This window comes from Anolis sagrei, chromosome 4 (assembly GCF_037176765.1).
Source record: "Anolis sagrei isolate rAnoSag1 chromosome 4, rAnoSag1.mat, whole genome shotgun sequence".
Lineage (NCBI taxonomy): Eukaryota > Metazoa > Chordata > Lepidosauria > Squamata > Dactyloidae > Anolis > Anolis sagrei.
Window position 1 is genome coordinate 184902183 of NC_090024.1, and position 15227 is coordinate 184917409.

The 15227-nt window shown below is 39.8% G+C and overlaps 1 protein-coding gene across 2 annotated transcripts in view; it reads right to left on the reverse strand.

The window, feature by feature from the left end:
• CPNE5 (copine 5) overlaps positions 1 to 15227 on the reverse strand; it is a 199873-nt gene that overhangs the window by 54125 nt on the left and 130521 nt on the right. The window lies entirely within an intron of this gene.

The window sequence follows — 15227 nt, forward strand, 5'->3', positions numbered from 1 at the left end:
TTCTGTATCTCAAAAATTAAAGCTGATAGGGGAAAACTAGGGTCATTTAAGAGAACACTCTTAAAGAACAACTTCAATGGAACATTAAAGTAGATCTATCCCCTTGTCAGGGCATGCCTTCAATATTGAGTGTGATCTGCTATTCGTAATCCTTTCAGATATCCTACGACTACTCCTTGACAATAGGAGCATTTGCCATGCCAGCTTGACTGCCTGAAACACAAATCTTCCCAAATGTTAGTTATTTTCTTTTTAAAAAATGTTTAAAAGCATTTTTTCAAATACAGGGTAACCAGAACCGCTCAGAGAATCCTCAATGTGGATGAATGAGAGACAGATATTATATTGACTGCAATAACAGTAGCTGGTATTGAAACTCACCCCAGCATTAGGATGATCATCATATTAAATGCAACCATGTATGTAGAGTCACTTATATGAAAATCATCTTGATTAGCAAATAAGTTGACTGAAATTATCTACAGTTTTAGTTTAACGGTGTAAAACTTTGACCCAGTGTCAAGGAATAATGCCTTGCAACTGGACTGTAGAAACTGATTGAAATCTTGCACTCAAAAAGTATGAGACTCGCGTTTCTTCTTCCTTGCCCTCTGTCACTTTTTATCGAGTCTTTGTGCTGTGGGTTTTTGGCCCAAACAATTATTTATTTATATACTATTAAGAGCATTTCTATCCCAGCCTTCTCACCTCTGAAGAGGGACTCAGGATGGCTACCAGCAGGCACCATTCAGTGCCAAACAATATACAACATAGAATGCATTTAACCTACATCAAAATCAGCTATAAATACATTAAAACAATACGCCATTTCATGTCATCCTCCAAATCAATCCATAGCCATCAATTCAAACAGTCCATTAAAACCATCTTCAATCCATTGCCGTCAACTAAAAAACAGTCCATTAAAACCATCTATCCTGCAAATGCTTGATCCCATAACCAGAATTTGAGCTTTTTCTGGAAGGTCATGAAGGAGGGTGCAGATCTATTCTTGTTAGGGAGGGCGTTCCACAGCTGAGGGGCCACCGCCAAGAAGGCCCTGTCTCTCGTTCCCACCAAACGTGATTGTGATGGTGGCAGGACCAAGAGCAGGGTCTCTCCACACAATCTTAAGGTCTTTGTAAAGGAAGATATGTTTGGACAGGTAAGCTGGGCCAATTATTAAGGTAGCCCAGGGCTTCTCATGTCAGGGCATGCCTTCTGTGTTGTGTGTGATCTGCTATTCATAATGCTTTCAGATATCCTATTACCACTCCTTGACAAAATTGAACATTTGCCATGCCAGTTTTGACTGTCTGAAACATAAATGCAGAAACAGATCTCAAGTCCTGTTTCTAATTATGATGAGGGAATACTAAAACATTCCTCTCAATTACCCATTTTAAAACATGCTTACTGCACAGATCTGTATCTGCTCCCTTTGGAGAATGACAAATTAGGGGATAGGAGGGGCATTTTGTTAGCATGGGCCAAGTTGGAAGGAGGGATATCAGTACCATGAAATTCAGAAAAGAGACAAGAACACTGTGATGGGTTCTGAAAGGAATCCAAGACTGATGCCAGCTAGGTAGCTATGCCATTTTCTAAGACTATAATAATAATAATAATACAGAACACAATCCACAATCCAGAACACAAAACACAATCCAGAGCAGAAGAGAAAACTGGTGAAAGAAGGCTCTCCATGGACAGTTTCTGGGAAAAATTGAGAGCCAAATTGACAAAGAAAAAACATGGCTGTGGCTCACAAATGGAACTTTGAAAAAGGAGACGGAGGGCCTGATTCTGGCAGCCCAAGAACAAGCCATTAGAACAAATGCCATCAAAGTCAGAATTGAAAAGTCGGCAACAGATCCCAAATGTAGACTCTGCAAGGAAGCAGATGAAACAATTGATCATATCCTCAGCTGCTGCAAGAAGATTGCGCAGACAGACTACAAGCAGAGGTATAACACCATTGCTCAGATGATTAATTGGACCTTGTGCCATAAATACCATCTGCCTGCGACAAAGAACTGATGGGATCACAAGCGTGAAAAGGTTACAGAAAATAACATGTCAAGCTACTCTGAGACTTCCAAATTCAGACAGACAGAGTTTTGGAGCACAATACTCCTAACCACATGATCATGTTAAAAGTATGGATTGTCAATGTTGCAATCCCAGGTGACAGCAGGATTGAAGATAAACAACTGAAAAAGCTGACACGATATGAGGATTTAAAGATTGAACTGCAAAGATTTGGCACAAGCCAGTAAATGTGGTGCCAGTGGTGATCGGCATACTGGGTGCAGTGCCTAAAGACCTTAGCCCACACTTAAACACAATTGGTGTTGACAAAATTACCATCTGCCAGCTGCAGAAGGCCACCTTACTTGGATCTGCATGCATTATTCACCGATACATCACACAGTCCTAGACACTTGGGAAGTGTCCGACGTGTGATCCAATAAAAAAGCCAGCAGAGTGATACTGTCTGCTGTGGACTCATCTTGTTGTCTTTCTAATAATAATAATAATAATAATAATAATAATAATAATAATAATAATAAATCTTTATTTATATCCCATGTTTCTCCCTCACAGGACCCAAGGTGGCTTCCATTTACTCCAAGTTACTCTATTTATGGCCTCCTCCCAATTTTTCATCATTTGCCCACCTCCAGCAGTAAAGCAGTTCCTGCCAAACTGTTTGCCTAGGATTCACCCCGCAAAAACTTTCTGATTCTTTTGCCAACCCTAGGATGGCTACAATGTGCCAGGTTCAAGCATAACCGGACATCCTGAGATTTCTTGCGCAGGAGCAATGCCACTTAAGCTATACAAGTGGCAACAATGTGATGACAGCAATCATAATTCAAGAAGGCAACAGATATGAGAGAAACCTAGTAACAGCTACATAGATGTCTTTAAATTCTTCCACTCATCCAAGCATCCAGTCTTTAAGCAGCCAAGGACCTATCAATGGTGTGAACCATCCCATCATTTTCAAGCCCTGGACAAGGAAAAGGTTAATATTTTTAAAAAGCACTCTTTCAGTCAGGCAACCGAATGAGGCGAAGATTGCATTTGTTGTCTCAATCTTGGTCCCAGTGTCACATGTTTCCATGGCAACTAAAGCTAAAAATATGCCATCTAAAAATGGGGGGAAAGGCCCACGCAGCAGTCAAAACAAACTAATTAAAGATCCAGTGCAGGAATTGCAAGGGAAATGAGAAAAAAAGTCAATTTAATAATTTGCTTGAATTTGTTTAGGAGCTGGTGAAGCGAGTGAAAGATGGAAAGAAATAATGTATTTTGCAGACAGGATGCTGAAATTTCCACCAATCAGACTGAAAGAGAGGTTCTGCTCTGTTGGAATGCTAGATTTTTCAGTCTCAGGTCCAAAATGACCTTTCAAGCCTCTTACCTCTCTGATCCTCTCAGAAGTTTGAGATGCAGAACACACATGGCATTTCCACGTCTTTGGGGGCTCATGCATCTCTATGTTGGCTCAAATTAGGCACCTTATATGAGGGGAAATCAGATTGCAAACTTGCTTTGAGGACGACAGTTCCCAGAATCCCCCAAACTAACATGGGGATTCTAGAAAAGGTAGTCAAAAAGTTACTGATAAAATGTAACTGCAAATAAATAAACTCCCATGCAAATGTGGGCAAGCATGCTTTGCTTTACCAAAAATTTTAATATTGCACACTTCTACAGTTCTATCATTATTATTCAGTCTGTGACCTGTTATACTAAAAAGTGAAAGAAAATAAAATTCAAAGTTGAAGCCAATACACATTTTGTACCACCATTAGCATCCAAATACTTAAATGTAGTATCAAAATAATAATAATAATAATAATAATAATAATAATAATAATAATAGGGCAGTATGAAAGAGACCATAGATCAGTCCTTGGGAATATGTATGGTATGTAAAGTATGGTATCCTATGCTGTGGTTAGTTCCAGATTCACTGTTATCTTACAGCTGGATGATTCTCAGTGGGAAATCAATGTATTTGTTTGCTCAGATAAAAACATGGAGACTGTCATGTAACAGAACAGTAACTAGAGAGATAACAGTGGGATTCCCACCCCAGCTTTTCTTCCCGTTGCTTCAGCCTTGCTTTTATCTGAATTTCAGTCAGTGTGCCACTTGCATCAAGTGATGTACAAATCACATATACTCTACTCAAATATGTTGCAGTGGCTCGAGTGCTCTTATCCATTCTGTTGTCCACAGAGCACTGGACATTTCTTCTCATACCAACAGGTTTCAGATGGATAGTAAAATTGATAAAACAAACACACAGTTTTCTTCAAGTCATTTAATTATGATGCCACTTATAGACATTAGCCAAAAAAGGCCACTTTTTAAGAAACTTGCTCAAAATAACACAGGTATGTATGTAAGTATCTCCTTAAATTTCAGAGAGCCAAACATGCTTCCCATCCAACCCCAAGTTCTGTGGAAGTTCTGTGGAAACAAGGCAACTTGCCTTTCTCCTAAAATAGGGCCCTAAGAGGTTTCAATATAATTTAAAATAAAATAGCTAACACAATATGTGATATAAAAATTTTCAAAGTTTATATGCAAAAGAAATGGTATCTGGATCATGGAGAGCAGGGTGAGAGAAAACAGGTCCCCAAACAAATTATGCTTCTCCAGCATAATGTTCCCCTTGGTATGATGATGATGATGATGATGATGATGATGGGGCAGGGCCATCCTCTCCTGCGTGCCACAGATGAGCCACACTTTCACATTTCAGCACACCTGAAGGGATGTCAGAATTTTCAGCTTTTTATGGGGTGAGGGATGGCTCTATGTGGAGAAAGTAGACTGTCACTTAAACTACCGAGGTTGCTTTGACTAATTTGGTGATACAAACTGTCTGAAAACTAGAGTATTTTTTAAAAAAATTCCAGGACACACTTTGGTGTCCCAAAAAATCACATATGGTCCATGGGCCATGTCTTGTCTATAGTATCCCTGCTTTAAGGCAGCTATCTTTGTGGGAAGCTGAGGATAGTGTAGGCCAGCCAAAGTGGAATAAAAGATTTCATTTCAGCTCCCACCATTTTTCAGAGCAAAGGGTTCACTTGGAGCCCTCCCAGATGCTGTACCCATGCCAGTTTGTCACCTTCTACCTTGTCAGTCCCTTTTAGATTTGCACAGAAGCTCAGTGTTTATGGTGGGAAGCTGCTTCATGTCTGGATGCCAGTGAGTTGATATAATATTGGATCCAAATCCAAATGAAGCACTGAAGGTTAGCTCACCCCTGTGTTGAAGTAGAGGGTTTTGACAAGTGAAACCAGATTCCCTAAACTAGATGGGGTTTAGTTTTTTTGTTTCACACAGGCTTCCAGTTTTTATGTCCTACTAGATTTATCACTGCACCTACAGTTCTAGGCTGCAGTGGCAGTTAGAATCATTTGTCACTACTGCCAACAATACTCCATACTCCAACAATAAAGCAAAAACTGAACAACATTCATGTTATTAGGCCATAAAATAGCATATGAAAAGAGGAGAGGAGCACAAGACTAAACAAACAAACAAACAAACAAACACCAAGATCTACTGAAAAACAACCTTGAAGTGACATTACTGAAACCTATCCCTTTGTTTCAACTTCTAGTTTGGCATTCCCTTCTCCCTGCCCCCACCTTATTATTCCTTTTCTAAACAGGAAGTCAATTATCTCTGCCACTATGCAAAGGGATCTTTGAGACTGAGAGAAAGAAGTTGGTATCATAAGCTTTCATAAGCATGTGTTTGCTTCATCAGATGCATGGAGCAAAGTGCCTAGGAACAAAGCTTTGTGAATAGCCACAGAAGTAAAAAAAATCGTGTGTATGGTGCTGGAGTCACGTGGTCAGTTTCAATAGTGGTCATTGGGGGAGGAAGGCAAGAAAGAAGATGTTGCCACCATGAGAAAATATACTATAGGATGTAATGAAGTGAGTCTTCAGCTTTGCTAAAAGAAAAGGGCCATGATCATTTTGACCTTGGCGCTCTTTCCAATCTCCAAACTGATGACAAGTTTTTAAAAGTCACGAATGCATCTCTTATAATCTCCTCTTTTATTTCTCAGCACTACCCTATTTTACACACAGTAAATATGGTTCCAAACCAATTAAAGTTTTCCAGCTTAATGCCAGATCTAATTGCTCATTAGTATTTTCTGTTGCATTGCCTTCATGACAACAGTTGTTTTGAGCAAAGTTCTGAATGGATGAACACAGCCATTGACCTAAATTAGCAAGCCACTGCAAATGCCAAGTTACCATAGAAGACATTAACATGGGGATCTAGAAAAAAATTGCATTACAGAAACTGTAACAACAGTTAGGCATTTGTGGTAGCCTTTAAGATATTATCAGGAGACCTAGCCATCATAGCTAATGGTGAGAAATCCAGGGAGTTGCAGTCCAGTAGCTGGAGAGGCACATGATTCCTAGTTCTTGTCTAGCTCTAGGATTTGGAAAACACTTTTTTTGCTCTGAAAAACTTCATGGTAGGATTCCTTCATGCATTTAGATTAAATGCACACACAGATCCCTGATTTTTGGATTTGCTTTTCACCAAGCACTTGACAATGAAAGATCTCAACCTGGTGAATGGAGCTAGATATGTCCTACTTCCTACTCACATACTTCCTATCCATTGTAACTACTAAATTAAATTAAAATTTTGAACTAAGTCCCTGGTCAATATCTTATATATATATTTGAATTGATGATGCTCTTGTCAAAATCATGTGTGTATATCCACAAGGCAAGGATTGTTATCTTCAGTTTAATATAGCTGTGTTCAAGAAAAAAAAAACAGAGGAAAAACTGGCCTGATTTTGGACAGAGAGTTGATGTTAAACATTATGCTCCCTGGGATGAATGACAAGATCTCCCTCTATCTCCTTCCTTCCTTCCTCTTTTTCTTTTTGGCAACTGACTGAACTTTAAAGTGATAAGTAAGTGATGGGCATACTGGGTGCAGGACAAATACATGGCACACACATCTCCATCCTTCACCTGAGCATAATAACTGACAGGTTGTAATGACTGTGCCCCAACATCTGCTTCTGAAGCACTTAGAATCATAGAATCATAGAGTTGGAAGAGATCTCATGGGTCATCCAGTCCAACCCCCTGCAAGAGGCAGGAAAATAACAATCAACGCACCCCCAACATATGACCCCGCCTCTGCTTAAAAGCCTCCAAAAAAGGGGCCTCCATCACAGTCCGGGGCAGAGAGTTCTACTCTCTCAGGTAGAAAGTTCTTCCTAATGTTCAGGTGGAATTTCTTCTCCTGTAGTTTGAAGCCATTGCTCCATGTCCTAGTCTCCAGGTCAGCAGAAAACAAGCCTGCTCCCTATGACTTCCCCTCATGTATTTATACATGGCTATCATATCTCCTCTCAGCCTTCTCTTCTGCAGGCTAAACATGCCCAGCTCTTGAAGCCATTCCTCATAGGGCTTGATCTCCAGACCCTTGATCATTTTAGCCACCCTTCGCTGGACACATTCCAGCCTGTCAACATCTCTCTTAAATTGCGGTGCCCGGAATTGGACACAGTATTCCAGGTGTGGTCTGACCAAGGCAGAATAGAAGGGTAGCATGACTTCCCTGGATCTAGACACTATACTACTATTTATGCAGGCCAAAGTCCCACTTACCACACTATGCCAAGTGGTATACTTATACCATCATCATAGGCTATCACTCATAGTTCGGTATGATTGTCTTCCAAAGGTAGAGTCTTGGCAGTGGGTCTATAAATGTCTACATTTGGGTGCAATCTTAGAGTCTACATTTTGATGCAATCTTGATGGCTATTGTGGGTCAAGTTAGTCAACGGTCTGTTCAGCAATCATCAGCACTTGTCATTGTGAGGAGGATATTGTGGCAGTCTCTGGCACACATAATAGTCTAAGAGGTGTCAATATTTTGACTGAGGGTGCTTTCTGATGTCTTGAACTTATTTTTCTGACAGAAGGGTGTGTTGGTGAAGACAAGGTTGTGTTCTGCACATTTGGTGAGAAGTACGATGCCATTCAAGTTGCTGTTTCCAACCTAGTCTTTCCCTAAAGTTCTTGGCCACAGGTCGAAATCTCACCCAACATCAAGGAATTCTCCCATCAGTTAGTATATCTAAAGGAGGGACTCAAAATTACCAAGAGAATGTGAATACCACAAATGGAAGAGATTTTCAATATCAAAGTCTTTGCAATGCTACCAGTTAGAGGATTAAGAAAAAATTACTTGGAGGATTGCACTCTGCTAGGGGACCTCAGGGTGCATCTACATTGTAGAATTAATGGAGTTTGACACCACATTAACTGCCATGGCTTAATGCTATAGAATCCTGTTCTTATAGACTTTTTATTTATTTATTTTATTGACAATGCCCTCTTTTTGGTTTCCCATTGCTCCATCCCTGACTTTGTCAAATGTGTAACATTGTTTTTGTGTAAAATACAGTTGAGCACCATCTTCACATGCTGGTAGAAAGCGAAATTTGCCACTTTTTACAATAACCAATTGGTTGTTATATTTCAACCATAGATCTTCTTTTAATCATCATTTGCTAAACAAGCCAACTCCAACCTATGGGATCTGAAGATTCCTTATTTTATTCATTGCAAAATCAGCTGAACATCTGGCCTGAAAATGACCTAAAATCCCATCTAGTTGTTGCGCCTTGGATTTTGGACTTATTTCAAATTTGGAAGAGTATGGGGGTCAAAAGAGTGAATAACATGGGAAACCATTGTGTTTGGGGGTGATTTGATGGATTTTTTTTGTGGTGTTATTTTCATCTAACATCACAAAAATGGAGTTGATGTAGTTAGAGAGGCCCATAAGACCATTCCAACATCAACAGCTTGGGATCTTGATATCCATGAAGAGATATATATGTCACCCCAGGGATTGCACTCTGCCAGGGGACCTCAGGGTGCATCTACATTGTAGAATTAATGGAGTTTGACACCACATTAACTGCCATGGCTTAATGCTATAGAATCCTGTTCTTATGCAGTACCATTAATGCCATCTTGTTTTTTTCCCTCCTGTACTTTCTCAGTTTTGTCAGGATTTCAAAATTGTTATATTCTGTTATAGCTAAACTTCAGCTCCCCACATCCAGACTCATAACTCTATTCCGGCTGTGCTACATTTGCTTTCTGGGGCAAGCAGACTCATGAGAGCATCTGAGCCCAAACAAAATGTCCATCCTTAGCAAATGAAATAACAACAATTCACCCTGGGATCCATTTTAGAACACTCCACAAGCAGCCCATTACACCCTCTGATGCAAGGATAGCCAACTCTCAATGCTGTCATTTTGTGTGGATTCGCTTTTTAAATAACTCACAAGTATACATGGCCATCCGGTTCCCAACAATGTGGCCAATTCTTGAGCAATTCAAATAAATGGGAGGTTAAGGACATTTAAAACGTTGCTAAGAAACAGAAGTACAACACAAAAATGAAGTACTTTTAACAATCTATTCAGAAATAAACTTCTCTGAATTCTACTGAAAAAACTCCCAAGTAAGTGGCATTAATTCACCTAGGAGTAAATTCCACAAAACTCAGAGGGATTTTGTTCTACATCTCTCATGCATAAGACATGTCAGGTAACAATAAGATGAATCAGATCAAGATATACTGGCAGAAATATCTGCCACTTTATTGGATTACAGTCATCAGTTGTGAATGCCGGTTTGTGCAAAATCAAAGTCATTGACAAGAATATTTTGTCCTTTTATGACTAAGATGACCTGGAATCCTCTTGGTGACTCATACTTGTGTAATGATGGAGTACGTAAGTCTAGGCCTTTAGATACCATTGCGTAATATATACCTACTATCTCCTTTTGCAATCATTTCTTCATGTCTGTGCAATGGCATAGGATGACTTCTGGGCATGCTTCTGCCCCAAATGGCTGCTGATTGGCCATGGAAGGCAGCATCCACATCATTCTTCCCAAAGCCATCATGGTATCGGACCTATGCCACTTCCAAGCAGACTTCTTGTTTAAGTTCACCGGTAATGGTTTAGGGTCAAAGATGCATCAGAGATGATCACGGCCTTAGATCCCAATCCAAAACACGCATACTTGAAATATAAAAGGTATTAATTTTCATTGGGCTTACTTCCTAATAAGTACAGGATGACCATTCCTATCCACAAATTTAAGTGTGGGTTTCACTTACAGAAATTTCAATTTTTTACCTCTTATCCACAAACCTGATATCCACAGTTTCACTTACTCACACTCCAACAAAATTTCCCCTCCTTCCCTTTATGTGCTCTCCAGGTCTTCCAGTGCTCTTTGGTCAAGCATAGCCAAATTATAGGGTACATTATTATCCACAATTTCAGGTATCCACAGGGAGTAAGTGGTCTTGGAATATATTATCTGTGGATATGGGAGTTGTAGTGTATGTGTGAATTTACAGTACTCATCTAGGATTGTACATACACTTACTAGAAAGTAAGCTCATGGCAAATTCAGTGAAATAAGCATAATTTGGAGAAGCAATGATATTGTGGTTGACAATAACTGCAGCTTTTTGCCTTACTTAATCAAATGGGGGAGGGATTTTCATCACAATTTCAACTTGAATGGAAATGCTTCCATTCCTTCCCTTCTCCATGCACAATATTCCTAGAGATAATTATATTCACCCTAGTCACCCTCTGTCTGGTATTTCATTTTAAAGAAATAACAGCATAATTTATGTTCATGAATGGAATAAGTATTTGGTTTTCCAATATGAAAGCTGGGCTCAGATTTCTGAATTATCTTCACTCTCTGTGTTCTCGGTGGTGGCCCCTCGGCTCTGGAACTCCCTCCCACTGAAGATTAAAACTGCCCCTTCTCTCCTGACTTTTAGAAAACAGGTGAAAACCTGGCTCTGGAAACTGGCATTTGACGACTGAGTCAATAACTTGTGGCTATATGGGTGGATGGTGATGAACAATGATTTTCTTGTGACGACTTGGCCATTGTAATTATATGATTGTATTTTTGGTATTTTAATGTGTTAGTGTATTACGGAATGTGATGTTTTTAAATGATTGCTTGTGATATTATTGTTGGAAACTGGCCTGAGTCCCTCCGCGGGGGTGAAAAGACCGGTATACAAAAGTTCTAAATAAATAAATAATAAATTATAGGGCTACAGTGACTTAGAACATTATCATAGTCAGTTGCTTTAGGTGTTTTCATTTGAAAACTACTTCTCCTATATTCAATAAAGTAGTAGAATAACAATGCATTCTATTGCACTGCATTTCAGCTTTAGTGGTTTTAGTTCCCATGTTTGCTTTCTCCCATTAGAAACATAACATTATTTATATCATCTTGTTTGTTCCACTTCCTGTTCCTTCACTGGTGTGTAAAACTGGGAAGCCATATTGTGCAATTGCGTAATTATTTAATGATGCTATTATGGAACCATCCCCAGTCCCTTCCCAGGCTGGGACTGTGAACACACAATATGTTGCTTTCACCATTTTACCTGTGCTTCTCCTCATTAATCAACATTTACCAGGTTCTGTTTCTGTATGTTACCCTTTAATGTGTGTGTGTACTATGTATATATATATGTAGATATTCTCTCTCTCTATTTACTTTTCAAACCTTTTCTGAACTTTGTGGTTCCTGTGGGTATTAATACTTAGCGGGGTTACGTTTGAATAGCAAATTTGAATAGCAAAATTAGCATGGTCTTCTTATTTATTTATTTTTTAAAGAATGGATTTTAAAATATGCCAGGGAATGGAGTATATACAGCAGTTTTCTTCTGTATTTTTGGGAATCCTGGGGTTCTTCCTATGCCAGCAGCAGAAGTAGTCTGGGGTTTCCTGTCTGGAGATTCCTGGAGAATACTTAAGGAAAGAGCAATGTCACCACATCTATACTGTGCCTACTATGCTCCCACGACAAAACAGAAAGAGATATTCACATCCAATGTGGTAACTAAACCACAGACGATCATGAACTAATTACTTCAAAGGGAAAAAAGAATCCAAACAACCCAGCAGCAGTACAGCACTATGCAATAAGCTCCAGGCAAAGATTGGACAAGTGCAACACAATTGTGGTATCACAGTGTAGTGTGATAAGCTCCTTAATTCATGTAGCTGCTTTGAGGATTAATAAGATAATCATAGTAAATAAAGCTCTTGTAATACTGTTATGTAATTATGCAGTAACAGTCTTAAGGCTGGCAAAATACTGATGCCACTGGAAGAAAATTTTCAGTTACATATTTTGATGGAACCCTTGAGATGAAATTGGAAGCCTCTTTTGGCAGATCATGGAAAAGTTCCTGTATTATAAGGAGGTGGTTAATGGACTCACCACCATCAGATAAGTGAATTCACTCTGGATTTTACTGCTGTGGCTTCAGCTCCTGCTGTGAGCTAAATGGGAGCTCTGCCATTACTGATCTATAACCCAGTACTAGCAGAACTCTCATTGAACTTGGATCAGCCATGGGAGAAGCACCCACTGTAGTAGTGGATCCAACAAGGCAGAAGAATGTCTGCCCTGTTGGAAAAAGTATAAAGCCATAGGCTCAGGCAGGCCTTCAAATGCTAATGAAGGTGATCAGCTGAAACATTCACACCTAACTGCACCAGGGAAAAGCTCCTTGCCCCACCCCAGCCATTCCACAGATATATAAACCCATTGTCCTAATTCCAACAGACTTCACTACCTCTGAGGATGCTTGCCGTAGATGCAGGTGAAACGTCAGGAGAAATGCCTCTAGAACATGGCTCTATAGCCCGAAAAAACCCACAAGAACCTAGTGATTCCACCCATGAAAGCCTTCGACAATATAAAGCCAGACTTGGTGAATCAAGAACTCATCTTGACTGAACGAAAGGCATTTCCGTTTCACACCCTGACAGGGCACAACCTGAAGAGATGTACTTCCACTTATTTCTCAGAAACTGCAAGGGGATGGAGATTTTTATTTATTTATTTAATTTACATCTCATTTTTCACCCAATATAGGGACTAGAGGAAGACAGTCCAATCACTTCCCTTTCTTCTTTGGTTGTTTAATGGTTGGAAAAGTGGTGGCAGCAGTGGCAGGCACACCTCATGCATACTATCTAGGACATTGGCCAATATGATTTATAGTGTTCACAAAATGCTTAATCAGGAAACAAAATGCATGAGGGTCAGTGTGTTAGGATTCAGTGCCCAAATGCCTTAGCTGGGCTTTGATTGTTTATTTGCTAAAATGGGCTTTGTTGTTTATTTGTTCAGTTGCTTCCGATTCTTCGTGACCTAAAGTGGGTAGTTCTTACTTTTGCTTTTTTTCCTGCCATTTCTCTGTTTACTCTTGAACAAGAGAGAAGTAGTGTGTGATTCTTCAGATATGGTTTGACTGCAACTCTCATCAGCCTCAGTCTTTATACCCAGTTATGGAAATGATGGACTATGTAGTTCAACAACAACCATAAATTCCCCAAACTTGTTCCAAGAAATAACATTTTCTTGCCAGGGGTGGCGAGACAGTGAAGGATGCTTTTATTTTTCCTCTTTTAGTTTACAGTGGGTCGTGCACAATGCCAGGAACAAGTGAAATGAAGAACAGTTGTGCATATGTGCTGAGGAGCTGTCCCTTAGCAGTAAATATTGTAGAATCCCCATGGGTGAAAGCTATGAGTAAAGAACATTTCTCATGCCTATAAATGTAAGCTCATCCAGATGCAGAGAGTGGATTGCATTGTGTTTTTCATGATGACATCAAGCTGAGAGAAGAGTATATTACACAGGATAATGGGCTCAATCATTTTTCCTATAATTGGCATTCCTGTGTATGAGGTGCTCTTATTACTTTGATTAACATGACTGTCAATCCGCCACCAGCAAGACTATCTCTCCGGAATTGCAACTGACCTTTTCTAAGGATTTAGGCAGAGGAGTGGTAGTAGCTTTTGTGAATATAACAGATAATCCATCTCCAGGGGCTTCTCCAATCAGACCTTTGGATTCATTTCCATCCATCAATCACCCCTTAAGTACATTTCTGTTCCATCATCTGAAAGCAGCATGCCTTCCCAAGGGGAGGCTCTTCTCCCCTTCGCCACCTCCATTTCTGTCTCTTCAATAACACTGACAGAAGAAAAGCTATTTTATTTAGAAAAGGTTGGAGCTTCAGCATTTCAGATTTGCTTTGAAGTTCCCAGTTAGGGTATTGTTGGTGTCACTGTATTTCAAAGTCTACAGGACAGAGCACCAAGTTCACTGGCTATGGAAAAGTCTGTGATTTATGTTTAAAACAACACCCCCTTCTCCCAGCTTTTGCCCTCCTAGATCTAAGAACCCCTTGCTAAGTTAAGATCCTGGTCTAACAGACCTTTCTGAACTATCCTCCTAGCCTGCCAAAGCAATTGGTTTCCGAAGGCAAAGATCAAGATGCCACATGTCTTCATTTTATGTGCAGAGGATAAATGAGTTGACTACTGAATCTTACTTCCCACACCAACAATACCCTCCAACAGAACACTCAGAAGCAGCCAGCTAACTTATGGGGTGCACAATGGGCCTCATGGCACATATAGATTTCCATGACAGGGGAATGGTTGGAAGGATGGGAGGTTTAGATGAAATGGTTGCAGGGCCTAAGTGGAACATTTGGGTGCAAGACAGCAGCATACTATGCAGCGCGAGTCAGCAGTTGGACCAGGTGAAGTCAAGTTGAATGAAGTTAAGCTACAACTGTAATGCATTGTACTTATATCTTACAAGAAAGTAATTATAATTAACTCATTATTCATAACAAGTTATTTCACTGTTATGGTTTGGAGGCAGCCTTATTGAATCAGTAAATTTAAACTTCTTCCTATTTGTTCAACTTCTACAATACATGAGATACTTGGATAGGAAATAACTTAATTGGCCTCGGCAGCAAAGGTAATGGAGATTGGGAGCACTGACTTACATTTCTATGGTTTGTTAGTCCTGGTTTATCTGAACAAAGACTCAACAGTCTAGCATCCTGTTTTCACCCATGTGCTTCCAGAGAGACCACAAGATGAGCCTACAGGCCAAAAGTGCCTTCTACATAGTTTCTACCCATGGCTAGCACTTGGAGTGATAGTAGCCATATTAAATGCCCTCACAAGGATTATGAGCATACCATTTCCAGCTTGGTACCTTTGAGACATGCTGGATTTA